At 39.8% G+C, this 16,675-nt stretch overlaps 1 protein-coding gene across 1 annotated transcript in view; it reads left to right on the forward strand.

The window, feature by feature from the left end:
• Window positions 1–16,675, forward strand: part of LOC145394745 (glutamate receptor 1-like) — a 206,702-nt gene that overhangs the window by 2,015 nt on the left and 188,012 nt on the right. The window lies entirely within an intron of this gene.

The raw sequence follows: 16,675 nt of genomic DNA on the forward strand, positions 1-16,675 counted from the left end.
ACTGCTGATTTTTGTGAATATATATATATATATATTGGAGAGACACACACGTGTGTGTACAAATTTTTTTACTCTCTTGACCGTGAATCGAACCCTAGTCCTTTAGGTAGAAATCAGGTACTGATGCCACTACACCACGACGTGATCCCACGCAATTCGACAAGCGACAGAGCAGTTTTAATTCATCTCACAAACAAGACGAGCGTCTTTATATGTTGGAGAGACACACGGCTCTGTCCCTTGCCAAGTTGCCTGGGATCACGTTGTAGTGTAGTGGCATTAGTGCCTCACTTCTATCTAGAAGTCTGGAGTTCAATTCCCGGACAAAAGCGTAAAAGACACACACACACACACACACACATATATATATATATATATATATATATATATATATATATATATATATATTATATTGAAGACGAAAATGTTAAATTCAGCAGTGTAGCTGACAGAGTACTCCATGAAAGTAATTCAGGTAAATGCCCAGACTTTTCAAAGCTCAGATGAAGAACTAGAGACGTTATATGACGACATCTCCCAGATAATAGAAGAATGAAGGGTCAGATATACTAAATTCATGAAAGACTTCAATGCAAAAGTTGGCTAATCGACAAATAGAGATGCATGTATGGGAAAATTCGGAGTGGGAGAAAGGAATGACGGTGGTGAAACGGTGGTAAATACTGCTGAAGTTTCTAACATGAAAATAACGAACACATTCTTTCACAAAAGAACTAGGAGAAAATGGATCTGAGGAAGTCCAAATGGAGAAACAAAGAATGAAATCAACTTCATTTCATGGCAAATAAGAATAACACAATCACTAATGTCACAGTTATCAACAAAGTAAATATACGAAGTGACAATAGGATGGTGTGTTGCACAGCCAGATTCAGTTACAGAAGAAAGAAAGATGTTTAAACATAAAAAGATGTGCCCAATACAAGTAAGCGAAAACAAAGCAGCCTTTCAGTTGGAAATAACAAACAAATTTCAGGTTCTAAGTTATGTTCAGTGTGACATTGATGAGCTGAATGATAAACTAACAAAAGTGCTAAGAGAATCAGTGGAAGTAGTCGGGAAAGCTAATACAACCAAAGCCAACAAGTATTCAAAAATGACCCTCGAGCTCATGAAATGAAGAAAGGAGATGCAAGTGAAAACAAAGCTTAAATAGAACAAGCGAAATTAAATAAGCTAAAAAATAAAACATAGAGAAAAGGAATGTAAAACGAGAAACCTGGATAATTTCAAAGACACTATCAAAAAAGGAAAAAGTCTGAAACAGGTCGGAAGTAAAATGGTACTAGGAAAGCAACAAATCATATTACTGAAAATTAAAACACCGATGTCATTAAATGCAGAGATACGGTGGTTAAGAGAGCTGAATTTTACAAAGAACTGTATGCATCAAAGATAATAGTGATACAAGTGAAATATCTAAGGTAACACCAGACGAAGGCCCAAGGAGAAGATGGAATAGTAGCAGATTAATTGTCGGATGCAGGAGTAGAAGTACTGTACAAATCAGGCTCGCCCACTTATTTGCTCAGTGCATAAAGAAGAAAATTCCTAAAACATGGTGTAATGCAATAGTTATTTTGCTTTACAAAAAAAAAAAAAAAAAAAAAACGACTCAAGAGATCTTAGTAACTATTGATCCGTTAGCATATTATCATGCATTTACAAATTATTCACTAAAGTCCTTACAACAGAATTAAAAAAAAAAAAATGGAAGAAAAACCACGTGAAAAGGTAGGATTCAGAAACGGGTTTTCAACTACTGATCCTCTACACACAATGAATCACCTAATTAAGAAAAATGCAGAATATAGACATGTAATAGGCGTCCACACTGAAAGTATTGAACGTGTTTGAGCGAGCGAGCGAGCAAGTCAGGCAGTGTTAAATATTGTCTCATGTGGCTCATCATCATCCTCTGATTTCCTGACCAGAAAACACTAAAAAACAAAACAAAAAGGTTTTAGATTACACCAGAAATATTCCCTCACACTTCCTAAAACCAACTCTCTCAGCAGTTGTCGGAAAAAACTGCTGCGCTACTCAAACAACCTTAGACCGTTACTTCTTGCACAGCAGGCTGTTGCGCTAATCTGCATTATGAAAAATCGTTTCCTCGATTAACGGAAAAAGTTTTGGGAATTACGGGTTAATATGAAATTAAAATAACTGAGGATTTTTATGCGATTTCCATATTGGTGTCTATCTTTCTTGTAACTTCAAAATTGGCTGATTTATCAAAAAAAAAAAAAAAAAAGTTCGCTACTGTACTACAGAGTTTTCCTCCCGACCTCTGCCCCCATTTCTTGTTGATGCAGTAAATCTTTCGCTCGGGTACATATGTCGGGGGTCCAGACTGTGACTAAGTTTCTTAGGTTTTGTTGATTACGAAAGGGCTTTCGACTCAGTGGCGCCATTGCAATTATAATTAGTTCATTGCCGGAACAAGGAGTAAATGAGGACATTGTAAAACTGCCTGAAAACATAAATAAAGAAGGAACTGCTATACTTAAATAACTCGGAAATAATTAAAACTAAAACAGGCGAGAGTCAGGAAGATACAATTTCACCCCCTCCCCCCCAAAAAAAAACACACCATGCCTAAAAAGTATTTTCAGGAAACTTGACTGGGAAAGCAAGGGAATAAACATAGCTGGAGAAAACATAAACCACTTACGATTTGCAGATGACACTGTCCAAATATCAGAAACACCAGGCACTGAAAGAAATGTTAAATCACCTAAACAGAGAAAGTCTCAAAATAGAGCTAAAGATATAGTTGAACAAAATTAATGTTTAATCCGAATACGCAAAAGAACGTCATCCAAATAAACAAAGTAATTCTTGAAGATTTTTTCTTCAAGAGGTACGTGGGGGCTCACACCATCCAACCACTCGATGTAGTGCTGTTCTCGGGTGACTGCCCTTTCCTCTCTTCCTTCCTTCTTTCTTCCGTCCTCTTCTGTCTTTTTTCCCTTCATTCTCTCCTCCTTCTGCCAATGGGTGACTCTACACTGAGTGACAAGCCAAATGGTTTCCTGTACACCAGGAAACCAATTACTACGCTGGGTGGTTATCATATAACCAAATTATGGCGCCAGTGGTTTAGTGGGTACTTAAGGCGCTCCAATCAAATTGAGCCTGTACAGGTTTCTGCAGCCAAGGGGTGGTTGGGGATTATTGCTCACTTATTGCCACTCAGGGATGAGTGAGGCTGGTCACTCTCATCTTAAATGTCAGGAACAACTTGCCTAACCCCGGGCTCCTACGTTTCTCATTGGGCAACACAGGATTAGATGATGATGATGATGATGATGAATTCTTGCAGAAGTTGAGGAGTACGATTTCTTGGGGGATATACTAAAACTAATATTAGACCACGATAGCGAAATAAAAAAAAACGCATTGCAATTGGACAGAAAGCTTCCGGTACACATAGAGACATCATGAAATGGAGCTAGCCAGCAGGTACGAAATGAAAAGTGAAATTGCAACACCAGCTATAACGTACTGTTGTGAAACCTGCAAACTGCCAAAATTGATAGAACATCAACTAATCCATTCGGAAAGAGCAATGGAAAGGTCAGTGTTAGGAATATCTTTAAGAGACAGGAGAAGATCAACCTGGGTGAGAAAGCAGAATAGAGTCGAAGACATTATTACGAGTGAGCGAGTGCAGCGAGCGAAGTAATGTTTACGTTCAGCTGGGAAGGGAGCAGTTCAACAAGACCCAGCTCAGGACACGGCCCAACCACGATGGTTTTCAGAGGCTAAAAACTTTTCTACTAAATGAGACAGGGAAGAAATTCTTTAAGTTGGTTGTACATACATTCAACAAATTTTGTTTATAGCCATATATTTACTCATGAGACCAACGATACCCCTTGGAATCCCAACATTCCAAGGGAATGTGCCCTGGGTTTCAAATGACATGCTCCACTATGAAGTCGAATTTAAAAATATTTTCTGTTGTAACACTGTTTTCTTGCATGAATTCTAACAATTAAATATTAGATATTTCGCTCATAGTTTTACATGAATATTTTTTCAGTGTTATGGGGAAATATCAGCAAGGGTAATCGCCCCATTTCTGGGTCTTATCATTTGATCAATAGCCAAGCGTCTACCGAAGTAGTTCATTTACACGGCAAGTCGGGAATAGAGAATTGTGATAAATACTACAGCGCCTAGCCATATGCACATCCAGAGAGAAAACGTGACAGAGTAAATATTTAACTCAATTATTCTTCCTGTGAAGGTGGATGGAGTAGCTGGTGAGTGGGGTGTGCCTGCTGAGATAGATGAGAATGGCAGTACTTTAGTGGACATTTGTGCCGGGAGGGGGTTGGTGATATCCAGTACCCTCTTCAGGCACAAAATGATCCACAGGTATACATGGCGAGTGATGAGAAGGGTGGGTGGTGAACTGACTGAAAGGAAGGCAATGATTGATTATGTGTGTGTGGATGAAAGGATGCGAAGATGTGTAATGGATGCAATAGTATATAGAGGCTGGAGGAGTCGACTTTCTGACCACCACTTGGTGGTGGTCAGAATCAAGGTCCGAGTAAAATGGATAAATAGAAGAAGGGAAGGACGGGAGAAAGGAGTATATGCAAAGAAAGTGGAAAGGTTACAAGAGGATGAGAAAAAGGCAGAATATAAGAGAGAAGTGGAGGAATGATTGGGTAAATATGATTTGGAGCAGATGGGGGATGTAGAAGGTGTGTGCAAGATATTCACAGAAGAGATATGTGCAGCATGTGAGGTGGTGTGCGGGGTGAAGAGAAGACGAAAGTGGGTGCAAGGAACAGCATGGTGGAATGAAGAGATGAGACAGGTCGTGGCACAAAAGAAGGAAGCATATAACGAATAGATGAGAAATAGGAGCGCGGAAGAAGTTGAGAGACGGAAGAGAGAGTTATATGTAGAATGGAAGAGAAAAGTGAAAAGATTAGTAAGAGAGTAAGAGAAGAGTGGATGAGGAACGTGGAAGGAATCTGAGTGTAAAGTGGAGGGACGGTAAGAAAATGTTCTGGAAAGAGGTAAAGAGAGTCAGACTGGGTGGCAATGAAGTTAATAGGGGAGTGAAAGATAAAAATGGTTGATTGCTAGTGGAGAAGGGATAAAAAGTGAGCAGATGGAGAGAACACTTTAAGGAATTGTTGAACATAGAGAATGAAAGTAGTGCAAGTATAAGTGGCTGGGGAATGGATGGGAGAAGGAGGGAGGTGAGAAGAAAGGAAGAAATCAGTAGGATGGAAGCTGTGGAAGCAATGAAGAAAGTCAAAATGGGGAAAGACCAAGGAATTGATGGAGTGTGTGGTGAAATGCTGAAGCATTGGGGAAAGATAGTAGTAGAATGGATGCAGAAGATGTGCAGATTAGCCTGGGAGAAAGGTAGAGTCCCGGAGGATTGGGAGTCAGGTATAATTACGCCATTGTACAAAGGGAAAGGGGAAAAAGAAGTGTGTGGTAATCATTGGGGCATTTGTCTTCTTAGTGTAACAGGAAAAGTGTATGGTAGGATACTTATTGACAGGGTTAAGGAAATAACAGAGGAATTAGTTGGAGAAGATCAGGGAGCCCTTAGGAAGGGAAGAGGTTGTGTAGATCAGATATTCATTCTTAGATCTTTAGTGGAAAAGTTTTTAGAGAAGGGAAAGAAGTTGTATGTGGCCTTCATGGATTTGGGGAAAGCATATGACAGGGTGGATAGACAAGGATTGTGTAAAGTATTATTAGTCTTGTAATTGATTATGTAGTAGTCATAGTCGAGCTGGAGGTAATAGTGAGTAGATATGTGAGGAACCAACTTTTGTCATTTCACTTGTAGTCGATGACAGGAGAAGTTAAAGATGGATGCTGGGTCTTGATTGTAGTTTTATTGTCTTCATGGGAAAGCTCAAGTTGAACACTATGTGTATTACACAAGAGCGTTTATATGCTAGCTAACTTCTCGCTTGAACCCCTCTTCTCACTCTTTCGACAACCTCTCGTCCCTGTCACTTGCCTCCCTCTACCTGTCTAATTCCTCCCTTCTTGTATAGGAGAGCATGTGTCACGTGTATTGTACATGTGGGGATTGTTCTAGAAGCTTGTGTGTGTGTGTGTGTGGTCACAAGGCCCTGCTTGAGGGCTGTTTGTGCTTGTGTGAGACATTCCAGAGAGGTGTTACGTCATTTCCTTTCCCACAGCTAGCTTGACTTTCATTACATTCACCATTTAAACTACACATTCATATTCCTATCTATTATGCATTGTACCGTAATATGATAATGTAGATTCCTAACATCGCTCGGTCACGCCAGATTGCGAACCTACGACAGCATGCATCAGTGACAAACTCTGATCTATTAATGCAAAATATTATAATATTCTATATACATAACATTCATGATATTATTGTACTGAACTAATAATATTCTAGAAACATAAGACATTGTAAACTTATTGTATACATAATGGAGCAAATGCACCATAGTTAAACTGATTATAGAATATTGTGTAACATATTGTAAAATGTGTATGTATAACAGACACACACATATACGCAAAAGCAGTACGATGCCAAGATTATAGTAAGAGTTATTAATATGTTTGTAATTCATCTATATGAGATATAATGATATTGTTATAAGAATTGGATACTTGTATATCATGTGATATTAATTCATGTGTCGTCCCATAATTTTCTGCATTTTTAAATAAAATTTACACTATTTACACAGGATATACAATTTATTCAGGAGGTCTCACTTGCAATTCTTGCCTGCATTCTATGCATTGCCTACAGCATTAGTGCAAATACAAAAGAGAAGATTATAAAGACAGTTGGTGCTGGGCTATACACACAATATGGGTTGAACATACTCATACTCAGTTCTTCCCAGGGCTTCAATGTTTCATTGATTAGTTGCATAGATTCAAACGTAGGTGAAGTCAGCTTAACATTTGTGCTCATGTTTAAATCCATATTAGGTAGTGGGTGGAAATGTTTGTGTGTATGATTTTGGATGGCATAGTGATTGCTGGTAGATAAAGTGGACATGGATGGTGTAAGTACAGCACAGTAGTCTGGTGCTATGTATAATCCTCATGCTGAAGTATGAGATGGTGGTATATCTGGTCAAATTATGTAAACTGATGTGTTATGAATGAAGTAAAAAAACTGAATGTCCAATGTGTTGATTGTGTATAGGTTTATCTGGAGTAAATGTGAAGTTGCAATGGTGATGAATGTCATGATTTCTTATGATAGCCATTTCACAAGGGACTGTTCCAGTAGGCTGAAACGTGAAAATGTACGCAGGACAAAGGTGAACAGCATGTAAGGATGTACGACACTTTCGTTCAATCTTTGATTCACTGGCGAAAGTGACAATGTCCCGTCTCTTGGAGACCATGGTGAGTTCGGTGTCTGTGTTGATGTTGATGATGACCAAAGTGTCATTATTCTTAGAAGGGAAGGGGTATATTTGATACACTGTGAACAGATCGTCAGTTATGAATGGCACATGAACTATTACTGATGTTGAAGTTCGAGTTGCTTCTAAATATGGATAATATAACATGAGATTCCTATCCCAGAACAAAGGCTTCAAACAAATGTTTGTGTATGCCTTGACTAATTATCTGATGTAGATAGTGAATTGGAAGTAGGTCAATAGTGATCTTGCCATTACCAGCATTTGCAATACCCAGCATGAATGCCCTGTAACGAGCTCTAGTGTTATCTAACTGGAGTATTACTGTGTCAATATGTTCCATGATCACTGAAAAGTGTTGGAAATGTGCCATGTTTCCTTCCATGGCATTTATTTTGTCCACACTCTGATGAGTTGTACTTTCTGCCTTTCTTAAATTTTTCACCATCGTCTTCACTGCTGTGTTTTGACCGGCGACGAACTTGTTCTGGTATGTTGGTACATGAGCTATTTTATTAAATTTGTTGTTTATTTCTTGAAGGTCTTCCTCTGTAGCCAAATCAAAGATATGCCCTAGAATTGCACAACCCAGATCAAACAAACCACGCTTTTGGCGAGTACGTATGATGTTGTTCGTGGACATTAATGCCTCTGTTCCATGAGGTGGGATATCTTAGATCATGATGAGCATGATTGATTTAGCCTGTTCTATCTTCCATTTCGCTAACTTCACGATTTCAGTCACATCCTTTGTGTCATGAGTTTCAGAAACATAGCCTCCTATCATAAAGTCCAGGGTCCTCAGTGGTTTGGCAATATTCTCCAAATAAGTAAGTAATTCGTATAAGAAATGCAAACTGATTTCGGTACTCATGACATCTTTCACCATTGATGTCGAGGCCGTTGGAGCTATGAGGCATCCTTGCCGTACTATATTATCTATTATAGCTTTTGTTATTGTTTCTCCTGTCTTAATCTTAACCTGTACCCTCCCGTCATCGTACGTCGTACGGCGGTCCATAGGAGCCGCCGTAGACCCGTCATCGTATGCCATACGATTCGCAATTGCAAGGCACATTGCGTGCATATTTTTCAAATTTCGCGGGTGATTCGTGACAGGCAGAGGCGTGAGACTTTCCTCTAGCTGCCGCCAAGCAGCTAGTGATGTTATATATATATATATATATATATATATATATATATATATATATATATATATATATATATATATATATATATATATATATATAGGAGAGAGAGAGAGAGAGAGAGAGAGAGAGTTTGTCGGAGGAAGAGAGAAGAGAGGGAAGGGGAATTTGTAAGGAATAGTGTGCTTGTGACAATATTCAATCAGTATGATATATAATAAGGTAATCTTTGTGTATTTTGAAATGTGAACAAAAGAGCAATACTGATTGTGTGTGAACACTCAGTGGTTAAGAGACAAATATAGTATTAGCGAGAGAGTGGGAGGTGTGTGGCGCGAGGTGGGTGGGAGGTGAGGTGGAGCGGAGGTGAGGAAGAGTGGAGGTGAGGTGGAGTGTCTCCTGCACTCACCTCCCTCACACAGCAATCCTGCACTACTTATTATAGGGCTGCGATGAGTGTACACACTTCTAATCAAATTTGTCAAAGTGTATGTTAGTAGAAACAACAGTATCAGCTAATCAAGTGTGCCAGAAATCGGTGATTTATGGGTGGTACCATTATGAACCTACGTTATTTTCACCCATTTTTTTATATATATACCAGAATATTGTTGCTGTATATGTACTTTTGTAGCAAATAAATGTAAATATCTGTATTTAGGTTGGTTCTGATTAATTACCCTCCTCCTTCCCACTGTGGAAAATGAAGCAGCCGCACCAGCCCGGCCACAGAACACCTGGTTGAGGTCCAGGGGGACGCACCTTAGGAGCACTTACGGGTGATGGGAGCAACTTTCTTGGTGATTTTCATTAGTTTCTCACCGAAAGGGAATGTTTGAGAAAAAAAAAATCGAAAATTAATCAGGTTTTCAGGTGGTGGGGGGGCCCAAAAAAAAGGAAGGGTACGGGTTAATTGGAGCTAAAATTACATATCGTGAGAAATGATCTGTTGCTACGAATAAGTTTTGGGTATTATTGTATGATAATGGTAACTTGAGTAAGTCAACCGTGACAACGTCCCACGGTTGATATGGCACAGGATAATTACCTATAGGTGCAAGTGTTATCATGTAGCCTTTGTGTTTCGCACATGGCTTGCATCAGTCTATATGATTGTTTATATCTTTTAGTAACAATGGCCAGTGGCATAACAGCTGGGCTTGTTTAAATGTTCTATCTTTTTCAGGATGTCCTGCATGTGGACCATCGTGTATCGTTCTTAATACTTGTGGTTCATGTCATTAGGTACCACTAATTGTTTATTATTTCTTCGATGTCTCGGTTGTCTTGGGTTGATCCTGTATAAGGCATTATTAACTATTGTGAATTGTTCGAGTGGTGTATGTAGCTTTGGAAATTGTATGTCGTCTCCACTTTCTAACTTGTATATAGCATTAGACTACGCTGGATCAAGTCTCTGTGCTTTTGAGATTTCGTCATGGTTTGGGATGTTCCCTTTGAGATCTAATGTCGCGACCTGAATTGTCGTCGGGTTCCTAGATAATGCATCAGCTACTAAATTCATTTTGCCTTGTGTGTGGTGATTATGTACATTGTAGTTTTCAACTGTTCATTTCCATCTTGCTCTCCTCCCAGGGAGGAGTTTTTCTTTAAACATACCCAGTAGTAGATTATGGTAGGTGAATAAGTGTCTTTCGTAACCATATACCAAATCTCGAAACTTTTGTAATGCACAGACCACTGCAAGTGCCTCTAAGTCTGTAGTGCAATAATTTTTCTTTGCACCTTTTATTTGTCTGCTGCCGAAGGCAATTGGTTGATTTTTTCCTCGTTTATCTTCTTGCATCAATACAGCCCCTAATCCTTTACTAGATGCATCTGTGCAAATTATAAATGGTTTTGTGAAATCAGGATAATCCAAGCATGGTGCATCTGTAAGTTTATCTTTTAATTCATTAAATGATTGTTTTTGTTCTTCTCCCCATTGGAATATACCATCTTTTTTGAGTAGTTGAAATAGAGGAAAAGCTATATGAAAGAATAGTCGGATAAAAGATCTACTATATCCTACAGACCTAAAAATCGTCTGACTTCTATATTTTGGGGTTCAGGGAAATCCTTTACTGCCTGAATTTTGTCCTCAGATGTATGAATTCCTTCTGCATTCAGTTTGTGGCCTAAGAATTTTATTTCCTTAAGCAAAATTTGCATTTAGACAGCCTAGTTTTTTAACCAGCATCACCAAGCTTTTGTAGGAGTTAGTCTAATTTCTGGAGATGTTCTTTTACGTTATTAGTTGCAATAATTATATCGTCAAGATATACGAATATTCGTTTTCCTAGCATTCCGGACAGTACATAATTCATTAGGTGTTGAAACGTGCCTGGTGCTGTCCTCAATCCCATTGGCATGCGTTTGTATTGGTAATGGCCTGTATTTGTGAAGATGGCAGTGTATTTACGTGACTCCTCATCTAATGTTATTTGATAATAGCCATTAGGCATATCGATTGTAGAAAATACATTATTTTCTGGTCCAATATTTTGCAGGACGTCACTTAGCAATGGCATGGGAAACCGGCCTGGGATTGTGTGATTATTCAGTTTACAGTAATCTACTACTGCATGCATTTACTCATTTCGTTTGGGCACGAAAAATATTGGGGCATTCCATGGGGAGACTGATGGCTCAATAATTCCAAATTTTAGCATTTCATCAACATACCGGTTTGCAAGTGTACGTTGTGATTGTGGAACTCTATAGGCAGGCACAAAAATGGGTTGTGTGTCTGGGTGCACATTAATCTTGTGATTAAACAGGTTAGTACACCCTAATTGTTCTCCAGGTAATGCTACCGTTTGTCAATGTTTTTCCAATAAATTTAACAGATCAGTTTCTTCATTAAATTCTCCGGAGTGAATCAAATTTTCTTTTATGCTTTCTCTGTCCATAGATTTTATCTTACTTGTCATTCCAGCTGAAACTATCTCCATTACAGGAACAAGACATTTTTCTACATTTACTGTACAAGTCCCCTTTTTCAACTGTACTTCTCCATTCATATGATAATTAGGAACACCTGAGTTTGTCCTTCGTTATCTACCTGACATAATGCGTTTTCTACTGACAATTCTTTCACTTTGCATAATTCCTCTAAGACAAGAACGGTACTATTCTTTAACATGCTCTTTATGTTAACTTTCATATATGAGTTAGGCAGAATAACTATATCATTGGTGAGATGGGCAGAAAAAAACTGATGAGTCAATACTGTTACTTCGGTCTCTAGTCTGGGAGCCAGTGCGGGGTGGTGTGAGTGGATCTGTACCCTCGTCTGTTTGTGTATTTCTGTTTAGGGTTTTGATATTTTCAATTCTTTTTGGTTCTCTACTATTGATGGGTGAGAAATCTAATGATAATTCTTCTATGAATTCATTATTAAAGTCTACCCCATTCATTTTTGGGAGTAAAGTTGTTTTCTCTGTTCTCATTGTTCTTAACCCTAGCAACATGTTACCTTATATTGCTAAGTTTTCAACAATATAGAAAAATACAGAAACTGGTCTTGTAGTCTCTGTGAAACTGATGTTTAACCGTATCATGCCTTTTATTGTAATTTACCATCTACTTCATGTAAGTCTAAATTAGAGTCTTCCAGAAAAGTTACATTCTTCTTATTTCTAAAAATCTTATCTAATTCTTCTTGTATTACTAAATTCACTGGGGAGTGTGTATCCAAGAATTAAGAAATATTTTGATCCTCACATACCTCACATACAGCAGGTATCAAGATACACTCACTTCCCAAAAGGCCTCCTATGTGAATTTTAGAATTGGCTTTCTCTATGATTGGTTGTTTATTGTCGTGGCTTGTCCTTCCCCTGATTTAAATATGGAAATAAGTTTTTCTACTGTCTTACAATTGGAGGTCTAATGACCTTGGGACTTGTGATGTCTACAGTATGGGTCACACCCTTGCGCCTTTTGTTTATCTTCTTTTGTTTTGATAAAGCATTCATGCTTTGTGTGTCCCGGGTCCGCAAAACAGTAACATAGATTGGACCTATCTCCCGAATGTGATCCTCGAGATGACTTCCCATATTTAGTTGATTCTGTGACGTGGCTTCTGCTTGGACTGTGCACAAACTTATGTGACTGCCTGTGGCCTGGTTTTTGAGATCGCTGCCTCAAATTCTGTGACTGTTTGTTCTGTCTGTTTTTGGGTTGCGACCGATTTTGTTCTTTGTTTGGGGTAGCTGTAGCTGTTGTCACGGCTGATACTGTGTCTGTCATTCTCATTCTAGTAGAATTTGACTGTGTTTCGGTCACCCCTGCTTTGCTACAGTTCATCTCTACCTCGTTTATAAAATCTAGCAAGCACATTCCTGGGGTGTAAGAAAGCGTTTTAGCGATCTTATGGACCCTATCAGGTAATTTACGCAGGGCAGCTACATAACAAATGATGTCTAGAACATGTATCAGTGACATCTTTCTATCATCTGTTATCCAGTTTGAGTTTTCTAAAGTACCTGATAATGTTCTCTTAATTGTGGAAACATCTGCTGTTATTTCACCTAGGACAGTATTAGTTGTGTGTTGTCTTATAAGATCCACAATCTTATGTAATTCTGGAGTTATACCTGGCAAAAAGTTTATATCTCCAGAGATTTTCTTCAGGCATTCTGCCTTATACTCCTCATATGTCTTCGCGTGTAGGAGTTTATCTGAATAAGTAAGTCGGCTGCTTGACCTCTTTCTAGGTTAATCCGTGAGGAAAATAATGCTATTTTCTCATGTTCATCAGTTACATGTCTCTTAACAATTTGTTGTTCGCACTGGCTTATGAGAGACATTACATCGATGCGATCTTTTTCTATGCCTGAGAATTTTGGGATGTTTTTATCCTCACGATAAACATAAACATGGGGTGGAGATGTTTGAATTGCGGCATTGCCTTCGTTTGCTGTTTTGGTTGGTTGTTTTGTTAGACTCACTTGGAGTTCTTTGCCGTTAGGTGAAGGATTAGTGGCATATGTTTCACCTGATCTATGGACTCTTCTAAGTAAATCTTCGCAAATATGTAAGGCAGAGCTAAAGTCTTCACTTTCTACATCAGAGGGAGTTTCCCAATGATCATCAATATTATCTAAAGATGAGGTATTTGTTTCTTTATCTTTACTTTGTAGAGAAGTTTGTGGGTTGGGTTTGTTCTCCTGTTGTTCTCCTACTTCTGGATTGGCAATTGCCACTAACTATGTATTATCTGGCTCTAACACTGGCGGTGATGAAAATATTCCCGTCATATCACTTAAGCTAAAATAAACTCATTTTGCTAAGGTATGATGTTATAGAACACTTATTGTATGTATGTGTTAACTATATAAGTGAATAAATGAGTATTAATAAATGTAAGGGATTAACTATATATATATATATATATATATATATATATATATATATATATATATATATATATATATATATATATTTTTACGGAACAGAGAAAGATAATGTACACTTTAAGTGAGAATACGAAGAGTCACTACTGTCCCGTAAAGTTCCAGGTTCAAAACAAAAGTGTTAGGTAAAATTACAAGTTAAAGTTTAATGCTTAAATTAACAACAAAACATTCAGGACTCATAAGGATAATGTAATGGCAAATAAACAGGTTAAATATATGGTTAACTGCAATAGCCTCTATTAACACAAAATTAGCAAGAGTAAATTTATCTAAGTCAGCCCTGATAAAATGAGATACCAGATAATACTCAGTGAATGCCAGATAAATAATTACAGATACAAACTATTATCAAAAATAACTGACACAACCCAACATTAATCAAAACCTCACTAGGCCTAAGAATTAACCTTATGCTACACAGTACAAGAAAAATACAACAACAGTTATACTCAAATTACACACAGCTGCTAGATGTTTGGAGATTTCTTGAGCACTCACAATAATAATAATTGTACAGGGGAGGACAGAGATGTGAACAAAATGAGGAGCAGATCTAAGTGGCAATGATGCAGAGACCGAGCCCATTATACAGGGGCCGGCAGAGCCCGACACAACTTGTAAGAGGGACGCGCAAATGAAAGCCATGGGGACATAGAGTCCACAATCCCGCTCTGGACAACAGAGAGAACGACCCACTCTACCACAACGGTAGAAGGGGGGGCCCGAGGCAGAACACGCTCGTGATCAAACATGCAGCATACTGTGCGTTAAAATTACACAAAGGATGATGAAATCATAGGCTATGTAACACCTCCCCACAAAGAAAAAGAAATTTACAAAGGAAATTTCTTATTACTCTAAAACAATCTGTACATGGCATTACAGAACATGCAAATGTCTTTCCTAATGTTACAATACATGAGATCTCCCTAGCACGTTCAGTCATAGGTACTTGCCAGTATCCCTTTAACAAATCAAACTTACTTATGTACCTAGCCTTTCCGATCTTGTCTATGCAATCCTCCACACGAGGGAGAGGGCAAGCGTCTGTCTTGGCTATCTGATTAACACGTCTGCAGTCAACGCAAGGCCGCTGTGACCCACCTGGCCCAGGGACCAGAGTGACAGGAGAACTCCACTCGCTCTGACAGGGCTCAATCATCTTGTGGTCCAACAGGCAGCCAAGCTCCTTCTGGATGAGAGGAACTTTCACTGGGTTCACACGGTAAGGAGGCAACTTAATTGGCTTTGCGCCTCCAACATCGACACCATGCATCAACACAGCGGCTCTTCCTGGAGTAGCACGGAGCACCCGCGGGCACTCCTGCAGTAACGCCGAAAACTCCCGCCCCTCCCTGGGCGGCAGATGAGAAAGCTTAGTCTGGAGATCATCCATGATATCAGGACTCCTCCCCAAACCATCACTCAGGCTCACACTGCATGGGAGAGCTTCACTTGCAGACTCGGGTGGAACAGCCACAGTGCAGACCGGATCACCTTCGTCCCGCCGGTGATACAACTTCAGCACGTTGATGCGACACAGCTGCCTGCTCCCTCCACGATCCGGTGTGGCGATGACATAGCTGACATCACCGTGCCTCCCCTCCACGAAACAGGGACCACCAAACTTGGCTTGAAGAGGCCGCCCATGAACTGGTAGCAGAATCAAAACCCGATCTCCCGGCTGAAAGCGGCGCAACCCGGACCCCCCACCATACCAAGTCTTCATCTTCTCCCGAGCAGCTCCCAAATTCTCTCTCGCCATCCGCAAAGCAGTGGACAGCCGCTCTTTGAACTTCATCACACACTCCAGCAGGTTGACGTCACCCTCCTCCGACAGCCAGCACTCCCTGAGCAACCCAAGGGGTCCTCTCACTTCATGGCCAAACAGTAGTTCAAAAGGTGAGAAGCCCAGTGATTCATTTGGAGATTCTCTTGCAGCAAACACAACGAATGGAAGACCTTTATCCCAGTCTTTCTGATGTTCCAAACAGTATTTCTTGAGCATCGATTTGAGTGTTTGATGATATCTCTCCAACGCTCCTTGGGTCTGGGGATGGTAAGCTGAAGACGTGATCTGGGTGATGCCCAACTCTTTCAGAGACTGCTTGAAAACGTTTGACATGAAACCACCTCCTCGGTCTGACTGCACCTCCCTGGGCAGACCAAACCCTGTGAAGAACCCCAGCATTTCCTTAACCACGTTCTTTGCTGAGATGTTTCTAAGTGGAATGGCTTCAGGATAACGAGCAGCCACATCAATCATGGTCAACACACAAGAAAATCCCGAAGAAGTCCCAGGAAGAGGGCCCACAATATCCACCAACACACGGGTGAAAGGCGCCCCAAAAAGAGGAACGGGAACCAGAGGTGCAACCCTTTCGGTCTGATTACACTTCCCCACAACTTGACAGGTGTGACAAGACTTACAATACCAGGAAACATCCCTGAAGACACCTGGCCAGCAGAAGCGCTTCAAAATGCGCGCCACAGTCTTCCTCACTCCAAGGTGTCCCGCCAAACCGGAACCATGAGCCACTCGAATGATATCCTGCCTACAAACACGAGGGATGACAACTTGATGTACAACCTCCCATTCACAGTCGGCTGATGCTGTTGGGGGTCTCCACTTCCTCATAAGTACTCCTGACTTTAC

The sequence above is a fragment of the Coenobita brevimanus genome, chromosome 28 (genome assembly GCF_032717465.1).
Source record: "Coenobita brevimanus isolate Jiangsu-jjx chromosome 28, ASM3271746v2, whole genome shotgun sequence".
Lineage (NCBI taxonomy): Eukaryota > Metazoa > Arthropoda > Malacostraca > Decapoda > Coenobitidae > Coenobita > Coenobita brevimanus.